The 22,719-nt window shown below is 40.9% G+C and overlaps 1 protein-coding gene and 1 long non-coding RNA gene across 4 annotated transcripts in view; one reads left to right on the plus strand and one right to left on the minus strand.

The window, feature by feature from the left end:
* Positions 1-22,719, plus strand: part of LOC126493114 (uncharacterized) — a 258,406-nt gene that overhangs the window by 64,614 nt on the left and 171,073 nt on the right. The window contains exon 4 of the long non-coding RNA XR_007589757.1: positions 20,174-20,421. This is a non-coding gene — a long non-coding RNA (uncharacterized lncRNA). The remainder of the gene's footprint in view (positions 1-20,173; positions 20,422-22,719) is intronic.
* Hdac8 (histone deacetylase 8) overlaps positions 1-22,719 on the minus strand; it is a 225,526-nt gene that overhangs the window by 33,821 nt on the left and 168,986 nt on the right. The window lies entirely within an intron of this gene.

A 22,719-nucleotide genomic window follows, 5' to 3' on the forward strand; every position in this document is an offset into this window, starting at 1 on the left:
CTGGCCAAGGGAAGATGGGCTTGGTGTCAGTTGGGGTTGACATGACAATGGGGGCATCATCTGGGTCATGACATCTGGCAGGTGGCTTAAAGACATGACAGCAGTGTGTGAGAGTGAAGTCTTGACACAGGACCAAGGCACACAGTTGGAAGAAGGGTGATATTTAGAAGGATATTTGGGGGATGAGAAGAGTCATGAACAGTAGGACAAAAAAGCCAGCAGAGAGAAAGGGCGCAGTGCACAGAAGCCTCTTGCAATCTCAGATCAGAAGCAGTAAAGAAGATGCTTAAAGGGCTACAGCTTCTTATACCGGCAACTCATCCCTGGGGCTAGAGCAGCCTCCTCATCTCCCAGCCAGTCGGAGAAATAATGGTACTGCTTCTGTCTAGCCCTCTTCCTGGAATATCCTGAGTGACTCTCGAACTTCTAATTGTTAACTCAAATCCCACCGTTTTCTAAAAATTATCTTTAATTCTATCACGACAAATTAGGGTTAGTGCCAATCTTTCTTACAGACCGGAGGCTTTTCTCTGTCTCTCTCCATTGGGGAACACTGTGCCTCTGACTGTAACCTGGGCCTTGGCCAGAAAGAGCACTTCTTGTCCTGCATCACCTTGTTCACAGAACTCATCTGAACCAGAATAACCCAATATGAGCACTTTGAACTCTAACACAGTCTCATAAAATGCATCTCAAACTTTCCTGTATCTCCAATTACTCCATCAAAGAACCTAGATCCAACCATGGATGGAAACAAAAAAAAAAGCCCACTTTTTTCCAGAAAAACGTTTCTGTTTACAGGAAATTCGGTTATTACATATGTCATTGATGGTACATTTTAAGGACATAAAATTGCAGTGGTATTATTGGGAGTAAATTTTATTGCCATGGCTTTTCAACACAAACAAACAAAAATAATAACTCCATTAGTTGCTAGATTGAAGCAGCAGGAAGCAGAACATCAAAGGCAATTGGTAGCAGGCAGAGGATGGAAGGTAGGACTACCCAGAGCATGACCCAGAGGTTAGGGTGAAATGTGCTATTGTAGAGAAGATGTTAGGTGGACACGAGGACGGAAGACAAGGCAGATTGTTAGTGCTAGAATGAAAACCTGTTTTGCACCTCAACTTCAGGTACATCCCACCTGCACTCCTCACCTTAGTTGGTGGCCAGCCAGTATGTATGAGCCGCTTAATAGTGAGGCTTATACCCCAAAACTGTGTGTTGAAATGAATGAATGATGGGGTGAGTGATTAGGTTATGGAAAGAGTTTTATTATTCCATTATTTTTTCTTATGGTACTGAGGATAGAATCCAGGACCATGCATAAGCAAAATAAGGCTCTACCACTGACCTGTATCCCAGCCCTTACTTTGATGGTTTAAGTCATTTTTTCTTTTTTTTTAATTAATTTTTAAATTAATTTTTAAAACTTTTGCTATTGAAAAAAGTTTATTAAGCAAGATAATCTGGTAAACTCAGAAACGTTATCTCACTAGAGCACTATTTATATTTAATCAGAGAATATGCCCAATAGTAACAAGTCCTATTTCATTAGCTAATGAACTTAGAAGCGACTTGTGCTCGTATCGATAGCCTGTTTGTGTAATGAACTATCTAGTGAGTTCCTGAACTAGCCAATGCACAGCACTGTGTATACACATATAAGCATGCATAGTTAGATGCCGAGCATTGTTCCTGGCCCCGAGAAAAGCCCGAGTAAATGTAAGATGCAGTGACAGTTCTTAAGATGGAAATCTAGAGAATGATATAATAACAGGAGAAACAGGAATAAATGTCAATGTAAAAAATGGTAATAAATGTTCAGTGTGTGGAGCACGGGACCAGTTAGGTGGCTTATCCAAGATCCTAATGATAATACTATTCACGCCATCACAGCTGGAAGCTTGAACCCATAGCTTCAGACTTTCAGCCCAGTGGGTTGTTCACGAATCATGAATTAGCTAAAGACAGAAACTTCTGGAGTCATGTGTGATTAACCTTTAACCTCAGTTGTACACCTTACTAACTGTGTGACCTTAGGGAAGTTCTTCACCTATTCCATCTCTTGGCTTTCTCGATTGTAAAATGGGGAAAATAACAGAAGCCAGTTTATAGGGTTGTTGCAACAATATAAATGAGGTGATTTACAGAAAGAACTGGGAACAGTATCTGTCTTCCAGAAAATTCTCAAAAAACAGCATTATTTAGTGCTAGATATTCTTCCTTCTTCTTAGGCCTTTCGACCACATAAAGAAATAGAACTCTGAACGGAATGGATAGTGAGTCAAATCAATTTCTGTACAAGTGTCTATTCCGACCAAAGTGGGTGAGTTTAGAAGAGCTCGGCCTGTCTCCAGGAACTCTGAAGTCAGAAAGAGGGCCAGGGAGATCAAGAGAAGGATCAAGTGAAAGTAACTATGAAAAATGGGCAGGGGGGATGAGAAATTGGAACTGGTAGGAAGAAAGGAGGACAAGATGACAGAAAATGAGTTAATTCATATAAAGTATGAACAGTGCCTGGCTTATAGGAAATGCTCGACACCTGAGAGGAACAGGTAGAAGAGACAAAGGTAGGGGTTTCTACCTCTCTAGGGTTTTCCCTGAAAGCCAAAATTTTCTTCAGGGCGTGGTTTTAGGCGAAGAACCCTGGCCAAGACTAATATCTTTCCCGCATCACCGTGGATCCTCAAGTTTCCACTATTAGAAAGAATTCCTCCTTCATAAATACATGCCGGGCCAAGTCTGGTTATAGCATATGTCTCTGCTGATCAAATGAATAGTTTGGAAACAAGCCTACACATGAAGCTTTTTTTTTTTTTACATTCAGCTTTCCTTTGGCTGAGGATGGGGATAAAAGATGGGAATACATAGGGGTATTGTTTTATTTGGCTTGTTTGCTGGACAAATACTGAGATGACTTTGGAAACTTATTCTGCTGGAGGATAAGTAACCATTACCTTGGCTGAATCCTTACACTATGCCAAGTGACTGCCCTTTCTATATTCCTAAGCTGCCTGATATGTTTTCCTCAATGCCTTGGTCCCTTCATTTCTTAGACACCTCATCACATTGCAGTTTTGCTTCTTCGCCATACCCTGGTAAATTACAGTTTAGTGGCAGGTCTCATTAATTGGTAGGAGCTGCTGGAGTCACTGTGTTAAGGAGGATTCTGAGGCTGGGTCTAGGTTCATCAGGAAAATGTACCATACTCAATTTTTGTATACAAAGGGGGGGGGGTGAGGTGGGGAGGGTGGAGCTTAAGTCAGTTGGTACTATCTATATCTGCTATTATTGTATTAGGAGACTGGTGGTTAGCCAGGCCTGGTATGGTAAGCTTATAATCTCAGGATTCTGAGGCAAGAGGATTGAAAGCTCAGGATTTTCCTGGGCTCCAGGAGTTCCAGGCCAGCCCGGGCAACTTAGTGAGATCCTATCTCAAAATCATGCTGAAAAGGCCTGGAAATAGAACTCCAGGGTAGAGTGCTTTCCTGAGCACGGTCTCTAATTCTTGTGCCAGGTTGTGGGGCAGGGTGAGGGAAGGCATCAAGGACCAACAGTGACCTAACCGTCCAATGTAAGGTTTTCTTTTCAGTTGTCATTCATCATGTTTGATCTCCTATCATCACATGCCAAGCTACCCTCTGCTTTCTCTCCTCTTCACCCCTGTTCATCATTGCTTCCACATCCTTCTCAGGCTGGACCATCTCCCTTCATCTGTAGCTCCAGCTCAATTCTCGGTCATATCTTCAGCCTCTTTTGCTTTCTGCAAGAGCACACATTTTCTGTTGCCATTTTGATTAAATCTCGGCAGGGACCTTGGACCTCTGGGCCCCAGTGAAATTTGCCCCCTTTTCTGACTTGCATTTAAAATTATCCATGCAATATTTCCACCTGGAAAACGTGAATTCTTGGTCTACAAAGCTTAATATGTTCCAAGTAGACTTAATCAGTTTAACTCCCTTCATGGAGAATGCCCACCTTTCTTTGTTCACTCAGCACCATGGGTGAGTCCCACCACGCAACAGGCCCCTTAGCAGGGATTTGAATTTATGACCCTGACCAGGTTAGTGTCCGTATGCTTTGTTTGGAGGCAGTAGTTTTTTTTCTGCTTTCAAAATACTTTCAATACTCTGGCTTACAAGATATCCCTCACTGTGATCTTTTCATTGTTTGATGAACAATGATTTTTTCCCCCCAAAAACAAATGAAATAAATCCCTTCTGTCTAACTGTGTGCGAAGAGATAGAACGAGCCTGGGGCACGCCCAGGATTGCCATTCTCTCCTGATGTACTTTGTAGACTCTGACAACACTGGGTACTTATCTCCTGGCAGATGCACTGTGCTAGGTGCTAGGATACAATGGTGGTGAAGGCCTGTGGCCTCGAAGGCGCATCGTGCAGTAGGGAATGCAGGCACTGGCAAGAATACCTACATGAAGGGAATGGCAGAGGGCACTTGCCTGTCTAGGATGATGGGAATCCTGACGTGGGAAGTGGAGACTGTGAGCGGAGGACTGGACAATAGGTAAGGCTTCATGAGGAGATGGGAAGCAGTAGAGCTATCTTCAAAAGGATGAGTAAGGTATGATTCCTAAGCCTGCCCATATATGCCTAGGAATGAGACTCAGGTCCTGCTCTCACGAGTGAATGGAACGATCAGTTGCTGTCATCTAAGAAGTGCTACCGCAGAGGTGCAGGCAAAGGGCTCCTGTAAGCCATAGGGAAGACGAAGCCAAATAAAGTCATGCACTTGGAGTCAGCCGGTAACTTATATTCCCACAGGCTTTGAGTTTTCTGTCACAAATTCAGAACTGATCATGTCATTCCTCTTGCTTAAGAACTATCCTAGGCTCCACCACTGACTTCAAGGCCAAGTCCAGCGCAAAAACAAGACACACAAAGGCCTTCAGTCTGTTCCAGCCAATGGGCTTTTCAAGCCTTATCTTATACCAAGGCTGGTCTGAGGCCCTTTCTCTGTGGACCCATTGAACTGTAGTGTCTCTCCCACTCTTTTATCTGCTCAACTCCACTGTCTCCCTGCTGAAGGTTAGCTCTCTGCTACATGGTTCCAGGTCCCATGATAGACTAAGTTCCTCCCATCGTCTCCCAGCTCGCTGGCCAGTGTTCTACACTTACCACAGTTCAGCGCGCCAGTTTGCTTATGTATCTCGTTCCTTTACTAGGCATTGCCCGCCCCACAGAGGGACTGGGCTCTAGCTTTTGGTGCATTCCTGACATCTGTACTAGCCTGTCTAGTTTTGCTGGGTGAATGAATGACTCTGACATGTGGCCAGTTGTGCCTGGTTGTTGACAACAGCTGGCATTACTTAACATGAGAGATGCATAAAAAATGAAGGGCAGCCAGAGTAGCTGAAAAACAGGCGGCTCTGGTGCCATCGTGTCAAAACCAAAACAAGCCTGGGGAAGGCTGAGAGCAACGCTCCTGCTCGGGTTTTAACAAACGACTCTCGCTTCTGAGCAGCAGCCCTTCTTGTCTGCTTGCCCATTCACCTTCGAAAACCCAGTCACTGAAATGACTCTCATTATTCATGGTCAGTGGCATATCCAGGAAACACTCAGTTTACAAGCAATTAAAATACACTAAAATAGATTTATACAGGGTGAACTTGATCACGCTGGTGAGAAGGGAGTGAGTGGCTATGTCTTAGAGGGGTATTTGCTTGCCAAGGCTGCTCTTTATCACTATTTATCTCTTTGCTGCATGGGTTGGGGACAAACATGGCCAACATCCGGAGGTACCACTGAAGGAGAACTCCCTGTGAAGAGCACACAGAATCCGGTCCACAGAGGTGGCCTTAATGTGGCTGACTGTCCTATAAAGGTGTTAGTAGTGCCCTGGTGGTCCACTCACTGCAGGAAGGCTCCTCAGAACTGTTGCCAGAACTCGGTTTCCAACATGGGAGCCACTTGCTATCAGTTAATCCTTCAAGGTTCAGTCTCCTCACTGATAAAAAGGGGACATGAATCTCTACCTCATCATCCTTCAAGAATTGTTTCTAAGGATCAAAGGAAGAAACCTGGAGAAAAATCTCTAGGGGGTCAGCCAAGTGAAGGACTTTGGCTTCCCTGACAAAAGCCTCTAACGCAGGCAGGTCTGGCTGTTGTGTCTCTTCAAGGTTCTATAGCATTGCTCATCAACTGATTAGCGAAGGTACACTTAGTCTTGTCCCCTAGGTTTATTTAAGAGTCCACACAAGGATGATTCAGCACCTTGCCACACTCAAACAACAGAGTTTTAATGTCCCTCAAATGAAGATGACAGTTAGCAGCTAAACAAATATAGCATTTGGTCAACAGACGCAAGCAGCCGAAGTCGAGCACAGAGTCCAGAGGCTGCAGAGATTCCGTGCCTTTTGTTTCCGGAGTAGGCTTAGCTTTCTTGGGTTTGACTCTAAGGGGGAAAAGTTCTTTTGCAATTCCAAAAAAAAAAAAAAAAAAAAAAACTGGAATAGCACAGAGTTAAGCCATTCAGGGGGCCAGTGTGATGTCACACAATTTAGAATGATCAAAATGAAATGGCATCTTTTAGATCAGCTTTTGGAGTTAAGTTTCCTGAGAAAAGGACAACAGACAGTTACAAAAGCAAGGCAGGGAAGCGAAGTTCACAGAGAACCAGTAAGCAGGAGTTATGGTCCACCTTGAAGTCTGACTTTAAACTATTAACACTACTAGGTACATTAATGGCCACTTTTTTATTCTCCAGCTATAAAAGGATCCTGGGCTCCTTCACGCTTTGTCAGACCGCCCTGCTTTTTGGCTATCTCCTTTCCAAAGAATGCCCATACCTCCCTTCTCCACCTAAACCATTACAACTCATTTTTCAAGACTCAGCTCAAACGTAACCTCTTTGAAGTCTTCGCTGAGTCTCCAAAGGCATAATTCCCTGTTTATTCCTTTGGGCCCCTACAAGGCCTTTTGCAGCCCTCTGGTTCACTCTGTCTTACTGTTTACTGGCATTTCTTCCCCATTAGGCCAGGAGTGCAGCTGTTAGGAGCCAGAACCACCTGGAACAAAGATGCTCTCTTAGAACACAGCAGGACACAGAGATGGCCTGAACTCACTCACTGGGTTTGTACAGGAGCCAGGGGGAAGTCCCATTAGGCCTCCGGCTATATTATCCCTGCTTCAACACTGGGTGTACCTGATTAGTGACTACCTTGGTGCCAGCAAGCAATGACAAATTTTCTGCTGGAGTGGCCAGAAAATATGCAAGGAGGTACAGCGTTAGACAGCTTCCTGGCGCAGGCCTCGACTTAGTTTTCCAAGCTAACAAATGTGAGCTGGAAAGTGCTGTTCCCCACTCCGGCTCTCAACTCAACTTCCCTGGGCTTGCTTCTTATGAGTTGCCCAGTAGCACAAGTGAGTAGGTTTGAAAATTTACAATGCACCCATTACCATAGAGGAATGCCTTGTGGGTGGAGTCTGCTGGGGCTGTGGCTTCTACAGCTCTGGCTCATCACCTGTAACTTTGGATTCTTCGTCTGACTCAGCTAACAATGAACTCAATGGCTTTGGACACATCAGCTAATTTCACATTCCAAAATGGAAAGAATAATGAAAATATGGTATGAGATGAGTCAATAAACTTGACTTATATCCCTGTGGATGGGGGGAAAGTAGTATTGCTGAAATCTGTAAGCTCTTGCTATTCTGGCCATTTCTTTCTGTGTAACTTACTCTGCCTCAAGCCTAGATGTACAGTTGCTGTGGGAGAATGCTCTTGTACACTGTAAATTTTGTCACTCATATTAGTTTAATAAAACACAGATTGGCCAGTAGCCAGGCAGGAAGTATAGGTGGGGTGACCCTACTGAGAGAATTCTGGGAAGAAGTAGGACAGAGTCAGTCACAAGCCAGATGCAGAGGAAGCAAGATGAGAATGCCTCATTGAGAAAAGGTACCAAGTCACATGGCTAAACATAGACAAGAATTATGGATTAATTTAAATTGTAAGAGCTAGTTAATAAGCCAGAGCTAATAGGCCAAACAGTTTATAATTAATATAAGTCTCTGTGTGTTTCTTTGAGACTGAATGGCTGGGGGATTGGGCAGGACAGAAACTGCTACCAACAAATGGTACCCAACATGGAGCTTGAACCCATGACCATGAGATTAAGAGTATCATGCTCTACTGACTGAGTTAGCCAGGCCAGGTGAAGCTTCCTGTGTTACAGTCCCTGGGGAGAAAGGGCGGGCCAGCACCTCTGAACCAGGTTGCCCAAAGTGGACACACATGACAGTCAACTGGACTGAAAACTACAGAAAGGGATGCCTGGCTGTGGGCTGGCTGACAGCTGGTCTCCTGCTTCCCAAGAAGGACCAGGAACTGCAAGTTCTGAAAACTGTATAGTTTAGTATTGAAATCAACTAACACTCATGACAAAGTCAATCTGACACATATTTAATGATATTCATAGTGATTATTGTACTGTAGTGTAATTAGACATAATGGCAAGCACCCCCCAGGAATGAGTGTGATTATGATTTATTTTTATACAGCTAAACCAGAGATGTCTGAGGTCAGCCAGTTGGGGGTCAGGACTGGGGTTGGGTGGGCAGGAGACATGGTGTTCTTCTGGCTCCCCCTTTTTTCCTCACCCTGTTCCTTTACCTCTTGGTAGGGAACAGAAGATATATTTGAACAGGAGTGTGGATCTTGAATGGCTGTTTTCTCTGGCCAAGGGGTGGCTGCCCCCTGGGGTTAGAGAATCTGGAATGTTCACAAGGCTTCAAGATGAATAGTCTCATTTTCCATGAGGTTGGAAATTCTACCAACCAGCCTTGAACCTAAAATTTTTTGGTCTTGTTTAGATTCCAGCTTGAACAAATCTATATTAAAATGTTATTTTCCCCTATATTATTGGGCAAAATGTGACAGACACTAATATTAGGTGATGATATTATTAATTATGCTATTTGATAATTGTATTGTGATTATATTAAGTAAAGGTCATTATTGGGATGGGAATGTAGCTTGGTGGTAGAGTGCATGTTTAGTGCTTTTAAGGTCATGGATTCAATTCCTAGCATACCCTAGACCCTTATCTACTAGAAACACACATTTACTGGTCCTTTGCAGAAAAAAATGGAGGACAGAATAAAAATGGCGGATGTTGATAATTGGTAAAACCAGGAGGAGGCAGGTACATGGTGGTCCACTGTCCTTATTTTTCCTCTCCTTCATATATGCTTAAAAGTTACCATAATAAAAACTAAAAATTATGTATCACAGACTGCTCTGGCATGGGTTCACACATGGTAAAAATTAATTTGGTCATGTTACCACCACCTAGCACATGTAGGAGCCTCTGAGAATGGGATTTTGCTTGGGGAGACTTAGGTGGGAGGTGTATGCTGGGACATGAGACACTTTTGGAAAGCAGAAGTCCTGCCTGGCATAGAGAAATGTGTGGAAGTGATAGAGAATTTTGGATGGTTACAAGACAGTGCAAAAGTTCTGAAAGAGAAGTCAGAAAGTCAACAAGGAGAGAGAGCAAGGAATGGGTGTTCACGTCTGTGTACTAAGGTCTCTTGCTAGCCTGTGCCCCCAGAGGTTGGGCAATGTTTGCTAATTGTCTTTGTCTTTCCGGGAGTTCCTGGGACATGAATTTGTGCATTTATTCCACTCATTCATTTACTAAAGAATATATACTGAGTATCCTTAGCTTGGCAAGGCCAAAGAAGACCAGTAGTAAGCATAAGGGATACAGCACTAAGTAAAGTCCTCAAGGGGGCTCACATTTAAAATCGGTGGTTCTCAACCTGCCTAATGCTGCAAACCTTTAGTACAGTTCCTCATGTTGTGCTGACCCCCAAGCACAAAATTATTTCGTTGCTACTTCATAACTGGAATTTTGCTACTGTTATGAATCGTAATGTAAAGATCTGCTATGCAGGCTACCTGATGTGACCCTTAAAGGGGGTCTCGATCCACAGGTGGAGAACTACTGTTCTAGTGGGAGGAGACATGCAGTAAATTACAAGCAGCTGTAGAACACTGCAGACGCCGAAAAGTATTGCAGTGGAAAATAAAGTAGGGTAAGGGGGATAGGGAGTGCTGCAGAGTTCAGGACCAAACTTGCCTGACACTTGGGCCTTTATGGGCTGTTTCAGGTATGTCCCCTGCCTACTGTAACCAGGCTTCTAGCTATGTTCCCCGCATTTTACCAAGGGACCCTGAGCCTTTTTGCCTGTATATATACTTTAACCTCATTCTTGATTTCATTCTGACCTCTTCCGCCTCAGTAAGTCACATGGCTTTTTTGAAATCTCCAGCTGCTGCTTCCTCCAGGGAGTGATGACAGGCCCTTCTCCCTTCCTAACTCCATGCCATCTGGGGGGTCTTCTCATGTTCCATTGCGCCCTTGCATACAGTCTCTACTAAAGTGTAGAACATTGGGGGTTATAATTCACTTACTGATAGATGAAGCTCTTGGAGGATATAATGTGTCTTTTATCTCTGCACAGGGCCGAGATCATGGTGAGGAGCTTGTACATGTTGATGAATATGGGAGTGGATGGAAGGATGGACGGATGGATGGATATGCTTTCTAGCAGAGCATTATTAGAGACTTAGGATGCACCCTCAGTGAAGTACTGGGAAGCAGAGTTGTCAGTGTGTACTTAAACATCAAAGGGAAAAATTCAGGGACTAATATCCCTGAATTTATTTTAAACTTGATGATGATGGTTCCCAGTCAACTTGGATCCTGACTGCCTGGGTTTTAATTTTGGGTCTACCTTTTGCTATTTCTGTAATTTGGAATAAGCTACTTATATTTTCTATGCTTCAGTTTTTCATATGGAAAATGAGGCTGATAACACTCATTGTTATTGTGTTGAATATGATACATTTCTGAAAAGGAGTTAGACTAGTGTCTGCTATACAATAAGTGTGTAGAAAAAGGCCTGCTGTTGTTATTTGTTATCCTGAATCAGTGGTAGAGCTAAGTCTTTTATTCATTCGTGTGCTTTGAAAGCTGGCCAGCTCAAGGCCTTGGAGAGAAGACTAACTTCATAGAGTTATATCTGACTCAACTTCATCCTCACACAATAAGACGGGGGTACTGGACATAGTCCTATTATATAAAGAAGTGAAGCTTAAAGCTATTAAGTAACTTGTCCAAGGCCACAGAGCTTGTAGGTTGAAAATTCGACTCCAATCTGGTGTGTGTGATTCAAAAGCCATTGTTTTAGACCCAGAGTCAGCAAACAACAACCCATGAGTCAAATCTGTCCTTCTGTCCTTCGAAACGTAATTCACTCTTTTACATACATGATTTAGTACGTTTACAAGAAGTATATTTACATGGCTGTGCAACCAGTATCTAATCCTAGATCATTTTCATGACTCCAGAAGAAAGCCCCATGTCCATTAGGCATTCACTTCCCCTTCCTCCATCTCCTGGCAACCATAAATCTGCTTTTCATTTCTATGGATGTGCAGATTCTGGACAATTTATATAAATGTCTTTTGTGTCTTTTCCTCACTTGGTGTAGATTTTTAAGGTTTACCTATGTTGTATCAGTACTTTATTATGTTTAGGACTGTGTTTATGCTCACAGAGCCCAAAGAAGAAACAGTCAAATAATAGATAAAATCTAAACACACACACACACACACACACACACACACACACACACACACACACATTGAGTTGCCTCTTGATATCCTCCAGATCTATTTTTCCTTCGTTCCTTCCATCCATCCTATTTCACACCCACAGTTTCAACAAAATGGATTAAAAATATTCAGAAAAAACAAATCTGCACTGAACATATACAGTCTTTCATTACTATTGTCTAGAAAACACAGTATAACGGCTATTTGCCTAGTGCCTACATTTTGTTAGGTGCTGTAAAATAGATACTATTTAAATTATACAGGAGGACGTACATAAGGCTATATTGAAATACTGAGCCATTTTATATAAGTGACTTCAACATCCTGAGATTGGGTATTCTGAGGGTCTTGGAATCAATGTACCAAGGATACCAAGGAATGTGTCTGTGTATGTGCATGTATGTTTAGATATACTTTTTGTTTATCCATACATTAGTTGGTGGGCACTTGGGATTACTTTGCTTTAAGCTCTTGTGAACAGTGCTGCTACGAGAATCTGTATATAGTTTTCATGGGAGCACTTGTGGTTATTCACCTTAGAGGAGAATTCCTAGGTTACTTGGTAACTTTAACTTTTAAGAGGCTGTCAGACTGTTTTCTAAAGTGGTAGCAATGTTTTAGGATCCTGCTAACAATACCTGAAGGCTTTACTTTTTTCTACATGTTTACAGTGAACGTTTGCTACTGTGTATCATGTCTGTGCACACACACACATGTGTTCATGTGTATATGTAGGTGCACCTCCAGAGTGCTGGGATTACAGTTGTGTACTCCACAGTCAGCTCTGAATCTTTCTTTCTCTTCTTTTGTGGTGCCAGGGATCAAATGCAGGGACATATGCATGCTAAGCAGATGTTCGAAAACTAAGCTATATTCATACTATATGGTTCTTGGTGCTGTTGCTGTTATTCACAGCTGGGTCTGGTATCAGGGTAATGCTGGACTCAAATGAGTTGGGCAGTTGTATTTGTTAGGTTTCTCCAAGGAAAGGAAAAAGCATGCATGCATATGCAGTCTGAGGGCAGAGGAAGACTAATGTCATAGCTCCGCAGTCAGACTAGGGAGGGAGAGGCAGAGGTGTCGGAAGAGAGAGAATTCTTCCTTTGCATTTTCTTCTACTCAGTGCCTCAATGGACTGGATAATATCTACTTATTCTGCACAGGGCAATCTCTTTACTTGGTCTACTGACCCAAGAGCTAATCTCGTACAGAAAAATGCTTTCAGACATAACCAGAAATGTTTAACCAAATTCCTGGGCATCTTGATGGCCTACTCACATAATTTGACTCACTTTTTCTTTTTTCCTTTGTGAATTTATTTAAACTTCAGTCAGTTTTGATGAAATTTTCAAAGAACTAACTTCATTAATTAAGAACTATTTTTTCTGGAGGCTGAACAGATGGCTCAGCGGTTAAGAGCACTGACCAGAGGACCCGGGTTCAATTCCCAGCACCCTCATGGCAGCTCACAACTGCTATAACTTCAGTTCCAGGGATCTGACACCCTCACACAGACATACATTCAGTCAAAACACCAATGCACATAAAATAAAAATAAATTATTAAAAATATTTTCATGGAGCTGTGCATGGTGACACATACTTTTAATCTGGCAATTGAAACTGGGTCCTCTGGAGAAGCAGTCAGTGCTCTTAACCACTGAGCCAACTCTCTAGCCCTTTATTTTATCAAAATTTTATTATTTCTTTTACCCCGCTTGCTTTGGGTTTAGTTAGAAACTCTTTGTCTACTTTCTGATGCAACCCAGCACTCTATTTTCTGAAAATGAAAGGCTAGGTTTCAAATTGCTATACATCTTTTTTGTTGTTAAATAGGCATTTGCAGCTACAAATTTCCCTCACATAATTGCTTTCATTGTGTTACATAAATTCTTTATGCATAACTGTATGTATGTGTGTGCTTATTACATAAGTTTTAACATATTATCTTCAGTTCCAAATTACTCTACAACTTTTCATGAAATTTCTTTTTTAACCACTTCTGACCATTCTTCTATAGCCTGACTGCTGAACTGTGAAATTAGTCCTTTTCTGCCCTCAGATTGGATATATATCCATCCATACATATACACATGTCTTCTTTCTCTGAGGTACCCTAACAAATACAGTTTCCCAAATTAACTCTTTATATTATTCAGAAGTGTGTTGTTTAATTTCTACATATTTGTAAATGAATTCATTTGGTGTCCTTCTATTGATTTCTAATTTCATACTTTTCCATTTTATTTCATTTTTTTGTTTGTTTTTTGACAGGGTTTCTCTTTGTATCCCTGGCTACCTAGAAGGAACTCACTCTGTAGACCAGGATGGCTTAGAACTAACTCAGAGATTCACCTACCTCTGCCTCCAAATGCTGAGATTAAAGGTGTGTGCCACCACAACTGGCTCTTTTCCAGATAATTCCGAGGTATGTTTGTATGATTGCAATCCTTTTCAATCAAGTTTTGTGGCCCGACAATGAAATAACCTGGAAAATATTCTACACATTCTTGAAGACAATGCCCTGGTTGTCTTTTCATTTTTTTCTCATAAATCTCTATTCTTGCTGATCTTCTGTCTTGTTATTCAATACATTATTGAAAGTAGGCTCTAGGTATTTCCAACTATTATTATTGCATTGTTTATTTCTTCAGTTCTAGTTTTAATTTAATCTATTTTGTTGTCTTGTTATTGTATTGCAAATATTTATGATTTTATTAGTATAGCTAGCTTTAATACTTTTGGTTACTTACGCATGATGTTTCTGTCACTATCTCTTTACTTTCAACCTATGTATATTTTTGAGTTTAAAGCATCTTTCTTATGAACAGTATATAGCTGGATTATTTAAAATGTATTTTGCCAATCTCTGACTTCTTTTGAGATAGGGTCAAACGTATCTAAGGGATGGCCTTAAACTCACTATGTATGTAGTTGATGATGACCTTTAACTTCTGATTCTCCTTTAACTTCCGATTCTCCTTACTGTACCTGTTAAGGGCTTGGAATTAAAGGCATGGATTATCATACCCAGTTTATAAGGTGCTGGGCATTGGGCCCAGGATTTAATGGGTGCTAGAAAAGCACCCTACCAACTAAGCTACATCTTTAGCCTCATCAATCTCTAACTTGAATAGCAATGTTTACTCATTTGCACTTAATATTAACTATTAGTAAAACATAGTCTATGTATGTCACATTATAATCCATTTTCTATAACTTTTAGAGTTTTTATTCCTCTATTCTCCCATCTCTGCCCAATTTTTAAGTAGGTATCTTCAAGTATAGAATTTAAGTCTTCTTATTAAATATATTTTAAACAAATGTAAATGTGTATTTGTATGTGCACACACACACACACACACTTAATTTTTCTAGTGATTGCCTAGGGATTACAATTAGTACCTTACCTTTTTCCCCCTTTGGTTTTTTTGAAACAGGTCTCACTGTGAATCTCTGGCTTACCATAACCTTTAACAATGTATTTCGGATTCATAACAGTTGTTTAACTTCAATAGCATACACACACTTTGTTCCTATATGGCTCAATTTCCTCACCCCTCCTTTGTGTTGCTATTGACATACAAACCATGTCTTTATTTCTTGTAAACATATCAAAGCAGATTTTAATTCCTTTTTTTTTTTTTTTTTTGATTTTTCGAGACAGGGTTTCTCTGTGGGTTTGGAGCCTGTCCTGGAACTAGATTTTGTAGACCAGGCTGGCCTTGAACTTACAGAGATCCGCCTGCCTCTGCTTCCCAAGTGCTGGGATTAAAGGCGTGCGCCACCACCGCCCGGCTCAGATTTTAATTCTTATTTGGGGCATCTGTCTCTTAAATTATATAGCAAAAATATTGCAAAGGAAAATACATTTTTCTTTTTTCTTTCTTTGAGTCAGGATCTCACTATGTAGCCCAGTCTTGAATTCATAATTCTACCATGCCTAGCTTACATTTTTGACATTTATATTCACTTCTGTAGTCATCCTTCCTGGTGGTCTTTACTTCCTTATGTGGATTCAAATGATTGCTTAGTATTTGTTTACTTCAGCCCTAAGAAATCTCTTTAGTACTTCCCTTCCCTTTGGTAGTAGGGATGGAATAGAGGGTCTAACACATGCCACATCCACTCTACCACTAAACTACAGCCCCACCTCCCAGTATTTTCTTATTGAGCAGGTTGAGTATTTCTAATACCAACACAATCTCCAGTGTGGCACTGTTAAAACTTTAATTTCTCTTTCATTTGTGATGAGTAGTTTTGCCAGACACAGAGTTTTTACCTAACATCTTTGGTTCCCTTTCGACCCTCTAAATAAGTCATCTCATGGCCTTCTGGAATGCACAGTTTATAGGAAGTCAGCATCTTATGGAAAGCTGCTTGCATGTGCTAAGCTTTTGTCTTCTTTCAAGTTCTCTGGCTTTGGTACTTTACGATATGTCTCAATGTGGATATTTTTGAGATGACTGCACTTGGAGTTTGTTGGGCTTCTTAGGCATATACATCTTTTACTAAATGGCTCTGGGCCATTATGTATTCAAATATCCCCCCTCCCCATCTCTCCCTTTCTCCTGAGATTCTCATTGTGTGTTTGTTAGAGTGCTTGATATTGTCCTATGGATCCCTAAAACTTCGTTTATTTTTAATTTTTTCTTTACATAACTTAGACTGAATAATATGAATTGACCTGTCCAAGTTTGCTGATTCTGTCTTCTATCTGCTCAGATTTGCTGGGAGTCATGTTAGCGAATTTTGATTACAAGTGGTGTACTTGTTGACTGTAGAATTTCTATCATGTGGTTACTTAAATAAACAATTTCTGACCCAGTCAGTCCTTTATTTAGTAAGATATGTTTCTTATACTTTTAATTTTTTGCACATATTTAAATGTCTAATTTATGGGCTGAAGAGATGGCTCAGAAGTTAAGTGCACTTGCTGTTCTTGCAGAGGACCTGGTTCAGTTTACAGTGCCCACAACTCCCTGTAACTCCAGTTCCATGGAATCTGACACCCTCTTCCGGGACTCCAAAGGCGTCTGCATGCATGTGCTGGACATACAGATATGCAGGCCCATACACATATGTGTACAAGTACAAAATAATAAGATTAAATCTTTAAATACCGAATTTAAAGTTTTGATCTACTAAGTTAAGTGTATGTTTGCAGGAAAGTATGTGGATTTATTCGCCTTCTCCTGTGTATTGACTATACATTCTTATGTGTTCACTGAAGTCTTTGCTTGGTTAGTTTAGTGGCTAGCTAAAGAGTATATATGTATTCTTAGGATTAGTAAGTATTAGTAGTAGTCAGTTGTTAATATTTTTTTTGTGTGTGCATGCACTCCACTGTACATGTATGAAGGGCAGAGGATTTTGGGGAGTTGATTCTCTTCTTCTGTCATGTCAGTCCTGGGTTTTGAACTTGGGTCATGAAGCCTGGCAACAAGTGCCTTTATCTGATGAGCCATCCCATAGGATTCCTCTGATTGGTTTCAACAAATGTTACAAGCAAATCTTTTTCATGTTGTTTGTGCTCCTGAATTAGATCTATAAAGAAATTCTTGTAATTGGGGCCTTTGAAGGAACCACTAAAAATGCCAAGTAATTATTTGAGAATGAGGCCCTAAAGGGGTTCTAATGCTATCTTTTTCCCTTTCTGGTAAATATAAAGCTATTGGTGTTCACCATGATTGTAGGTTGTTTGCTTTTAAGGTACGGCTTCAACTTTTTTTTTTTTTTTAAGATAGCATTTCACTATGTTCCTCAAGCTAGTCTAGAACTCATGGACATAAGGGATCCCTTGCTTCAGCCTCCCAAGTGCTGGGATTATAGAACTTGCAAAGACACCCAGCTTCAACCTGTTATTGTAAGTCAAATTTGATTGGAACAAACATACCCATTCACATGCACACTGTTTACAGCTGCTTTTGTGTAGCAGCGATGGGAATGAGAAGTTGGAACAGAGACTATATGGTTGAAAAACCATAAGTTTTGTGATCCATCCCTTAATTGAAAATGTTTGCTAATCCCTGCTTTAAACCAGTGCTATTTGGTAGGATTAGTTTTTTTGTGACAAGGTCTCATATAACCCAGGCTGGTCTGCATCTTGATATGTAGTTGAGGATGCCTTCAAACTTCTTATCCTCCTGCTTCCACTTTCTGAGCACTAGGATTAAAGGATATACTCCCACCCCTGATCAAGAATATATCTTATTTAGTACACTCAAAATTTTTTCAATTTAGCATACAATGAATCCAAAATGATGAATAGAGTATTTGATGTTTTTACTAAGGCTTTGAAATCTGAAGTGCATTAGGCATATATCAAATGCTTACTATCAACAAGTGCCTAGTAGTGAGACTATTGAATAATAGATCTCTACTCCCTCGTTATTCAAAATATGGTCCCTAGAGCAGTGACAATATATCACCCAGGAGAATATCATCTCAGGCTCCATCTTAAACTTAATGAATAAGAATTTGCATCAACAAGTTAATGAGGTGCATATTAAAACACATATGTACAGTTGTGAATTCCACCGCCATACTATCTTTTTGGGATAAAGGCCAAGGACACCTAAGGTGCTGTTTGAATATAAAATATAACTCTGGTTAATTTGTCATTCTCTTCATAGATCATGGCTGCGTTGTCTGAACATGAGCTAAAGTTGACAGTGGCTCAGATACTGAACTAGACACTGTGGGATCTGCTGAGCTAAAGAGATACAAGGTCTCTAATATCAGGGAACGTTCATTTATTCAAGGGTTCTTGAAAAACACTACTCCGCACAAGAAATCTAGTCTCCTTCCCCACTAAAGTCCTTAACAGAGTGGTCCATCTCAGATGGACATGTGACAACCAGGCACGAGATTGATCAAGCAGCATTCAACTCAAGAGGTTCATGGGACAGAAACAAAACAGTTGCCCTCCATTTGGATCTGGCGCATGGCAACGGTCTGGAGCAAACACTCGAGCTTTTAGGACATGAACTCAATGGCTCTTCTAAAAGGGTGCCGACCGCGTGTTTGTATAATGGGAAAGTTATAACATTTATCATGCTCAGATTCAGGAACTGTGCACTCAAGTCAAGGGAAACCTGACAGTCTGATTTCCAGGTTCCAATGACTTCGAATAGGAATTCCTATTTAAAGCAAAGAAAATAAGAAATGAGGAAGTGCCAGTCCTTGTTTCTCTGTGTAGGTGTTGACAAGCTATTAAATCATTAGGCTGTCCCTTGCCAGGAGCAGCAGAATAAATCTTGGAAGTTGACAAATGGTCGGTGGCTCTGTGTGTGCCTGCAACACTCAGAGGCACACACAAAGGGCACACTGTTTCCCTTGGTTTATCTCCTGGATGTGTAAATATTTCATCTGACATTTGGATTGGATTCTTAGCAAGGTTCCCACCAAGCTGATGGTTTTTTAATCTGCTTTCACCAGCCTACAATAAACTGTCTAACCTGTCTGCACAGTGTGGTGTGCTCGGCCCACTGGCAAACAGAACAAATGGAACCAGGAGATCCCCGACATAACTTCTTTCAGACGTCTGAAGATGAGGAATTGCACCCAAACTCTGCCTAAGCCAGAGACAAAGCTAGGAGGCACTTGCCTCACCCGGCTATACCAGCACCCACAGGCTCTTCTGGACGAGACTAGTGCCAAGAGAAGGTCACAAAACACAACTTGGGCCTGCATCCTATTAAGACAGATCTTTGGCTCAGCATAAGTATGTGCGTGCCAACGACGAGGATGGCTACAATCTCATTCATTCCGGGTTGTGTTCATGTTGGCTTCTCTTCCGTTTCAGACAAATTCCTTCAGTTGTCCAAAATATACGAAACATTGTGATAACCCAAACCACAAACTACTGGCTCAGAGAGCTCCTATACAATAAGAAATAGAAGGGACATGTTAAGTGAAAGTGACCAGCAGTAAAAGAACACTGTGAGGCTCCATTTATAGGAAATGTCCAGAATAGACAAGTTTGGAGAGGCAGAAAGTAGACAAGTTGGATGGCAGGAGCTTAACAGCTAGAGGAGTTGGAATTTCTTTCACAGGATAAAGTACTGAAATTAGGTAGTGGTAATGGTTGTAAAACTTTGTGTATAAAATTCTTTTGTTTCTCTCTCTTCTCAAACCCAATATAGGATTTCATTACATAGCCTAGGCTAGCCTTGAACTTGCTATGTAACCCAAGCTAGCTTCACAATTCTCTTATCTTAGCCTCCTGAATGCTGGAACTAGAGGTATGCACCACCATCGCTGGCTGACTTCACATTTTCAGTGGGTTGCTGGTAGGGTACACGAATTGTATATTAATAACACTGTTTTAAAAAACTAAAGAAGGGGCGTAGGTCAGTGATAGAGTGCTTTCCTGCAAGCACAAGGCTCTAGTTCAAGCACTGCATGCCTTCCAGTATGGCCAAACAATTAAAGGGTCACTACATAATTTATTTTTAACCTTTTCCCTAAAAATATTCCCATTGAGCAAATTTCTCAGCTTTGCTATTCTGTATGTTTCTTATAGAAGAAAGAGGGGAAAGACAGGCATGCAGCCTGGTACCAGGAATGTCACAGGACCAGAAGAATCTAGCTGGAATACTACAATAGTCCTCTGCCCTCTATCTGTTCGTCTCTTTGTGAGCAGCTACTGGAGAAACAACATGAAGAGACTACGCTCTTTGTACTAGAAGCCTGTGATAGTCAGGCTCTTCACACTGACTCTGAGACATTCTTGACAATTGAATTGCCGGCTGGATCCTCCCGGGATGAAAGGTAGGAATTACAATGTTTGTATTACTCCTATTCCAGTCCTTTTTTAGAAAATGGAAATTCATAGATGATATAGTTTCGTAAATGTTCGAATATTCAAAGTGAGAAGTCTACTGGGTAATTTATACTACTAATAAATATTTAAAGAACAAGGAAAGATGCAAATTTCCTGTTTCCCGAAGATGTTGGAAGCAAGAATTCTGGACAAAAATAACCAAAGCAGAAAGGTAAACAGCCTATATGTTGGGGTTTCGTCCTTAAAATGGCATCGCCTCTATGAATCCGTAGGCTTTATTAGGAGGTAGCGTTTTTGTCTCAGTGCAGATGAAGACACATATCTGCTGGTAATATTTCTGGTTTTTACTGTGGGAAAAGCTGTACACAGGAGATTCATTGTTCATTTCTTTAGACAGTGTGTTGGACAGAGAAATAACATTTGATCTTTGGAGCTAGGAAGGCCTGGCCTCAAATCCCAGCTCACATTTTTGATTCAGGCCATCATCTCTTAACAGTGTTGGAGCCCCTCTTCCTGTCTTCAGTTACCTCCCTCTCCAATTTATCCTTTATGCAGCAGCCGGGTAAACTCTCCAAAGTACAAATAAAAGCGTGTCATTCTCCTACAGTAAACCGCTTAGTGACAGCATGTCTTTGACAGTAGGGTCTAAGCTCCTTAGCATGACTCACTAGGCTGGCTTCAGAGACTGGCTTCCATACGCTCTCTGGCTGTACCTCTTCGCCCTCCACCTACCTGCCTTCAGATGATCGATTCTTTTCAGTTGCATAGAAATACACCCACATGCACTTCCTCACTTGGGTTATTATACTCTCCGAGAATCACTTGCCATCCTTCTGGGCCTGGTCCATGTGAGTCATTCTTGCATTGGGAATGGGGTCAGCAGAACGGACACAAGTCTAGGCTCAAGGGCTAGATGCTGGGGGAGTCAGGCTCCTGAGTTAGCCTGCCTTCCCTGGCTTCAGAAGCCAGATTGATTCCTGCTAAGGTATTGACAGCCATTATAAAAAGCCATTAGTTTTTAGCATAAGATTCTTTAAAATAGTTATGTAAGTAAAAAGTTCCACCAGAAGAAAAAGATATTTAGTAAGGGAATATGATTCTATTATGTCCTAGATATCTAATTTTTTTAAACAATTCTCTCCCCACCTCATTTGGAGAGAGAGCCTGGATACGTAAGCAGAAAGATAACATTTTAACACAATATTGTAACATACTCTATGCCTGTATTTGCCTTTTTCATTTCAAATATTATCTTGGAGATCCTTTCGCAATGTATTAGACTTAATCAATCCTCTACTGGTGAACAAGCATGCAGGCTGTTTTTAAACTTCTATAATGTTGCTTTAATAAACCTTTCACTGTCGCAGTGTTCCTGATCACCAGAAGGAAAATTCATTATTTTATTTTTAAAAAATCTGATTCTTTATTTTCTCCTTATTAAAAATTATACTTATTACTCTTGTTTTCTAATTATAAAAGTAATACATTCCATTTGTAGAGAACTGGGCAAGTATTTTTAAAACACAAAGAAAAACGATCATTCACATTTCAAACAATGGTGAGCAGTTTGGCAAATTTATTCATAGTACTTTTCATATATATGTACATATATATATATATATGTATATATTGCCAAAGGCCTAGTTTCAAATTTCCTGGAGAACTGTGCAATAAAACAGTAAAATGAAATAGGCTGGGCATGGTAGCACATGCTTTTAATCCCAGCACCCAGGAGGCAGAGGCAGGTGGATCTCTGTGAGTTTGAGGCCAGCCTAGTCTACATAGTGAGTTGTAGGTTAACCAGGGCTACACAATGAGACCCTCCCTCAAAAAAATATAGCTTAACACATTTGGGCTACTAACCTGTGTGAAATATTTGGTCCCATTTAATTCACAATTGACTCTATCAGGTATTTCTTTCTCATTTTACAGGTGGGGAAAACAAGGTCAAACAATTTCTCAGAGACCTAGACTCTAGTGATTTGAATTCGGTATATCAAATCCTGCTCTTAGGCACTGTACTCCCTTGCCTCTGTCAACTTCCTTACGCTAGCAAAACAGACAAGGCAAAGATCCTCTGCAATTCATTAGCAAATCTGTGGTCTTCAGAAATGCACATGCAAAAGGAAGCACAAAACCCAATATTCACTGTGATGGACTGAGGTGGCCAAAAATTCAGGACCAGTCCATAGGTCCACAAAGATGTGGAGAGAAAAAGAGAACACAGAATAGTCTTACAATGAGATACTACCAAGCTGTTGAGCAAACAGAACTAGATCTATATG

Source organism: Alexandromys fortis, unplaced genomic scaffold, assembly GCF_014885135.2.
Source record: "Alexandromys fortis isolate MF-2015 unplaced genomic scaffold, M_Fortis_MF-2015_v1.1 scaffold_321, whole genome shotgun sequence".
NCBI lineage: Eukaryota > Metazoa > Chordata > Mammalia > Rodentia > Cricetidae > Alexandromys > Alexandromys fortis.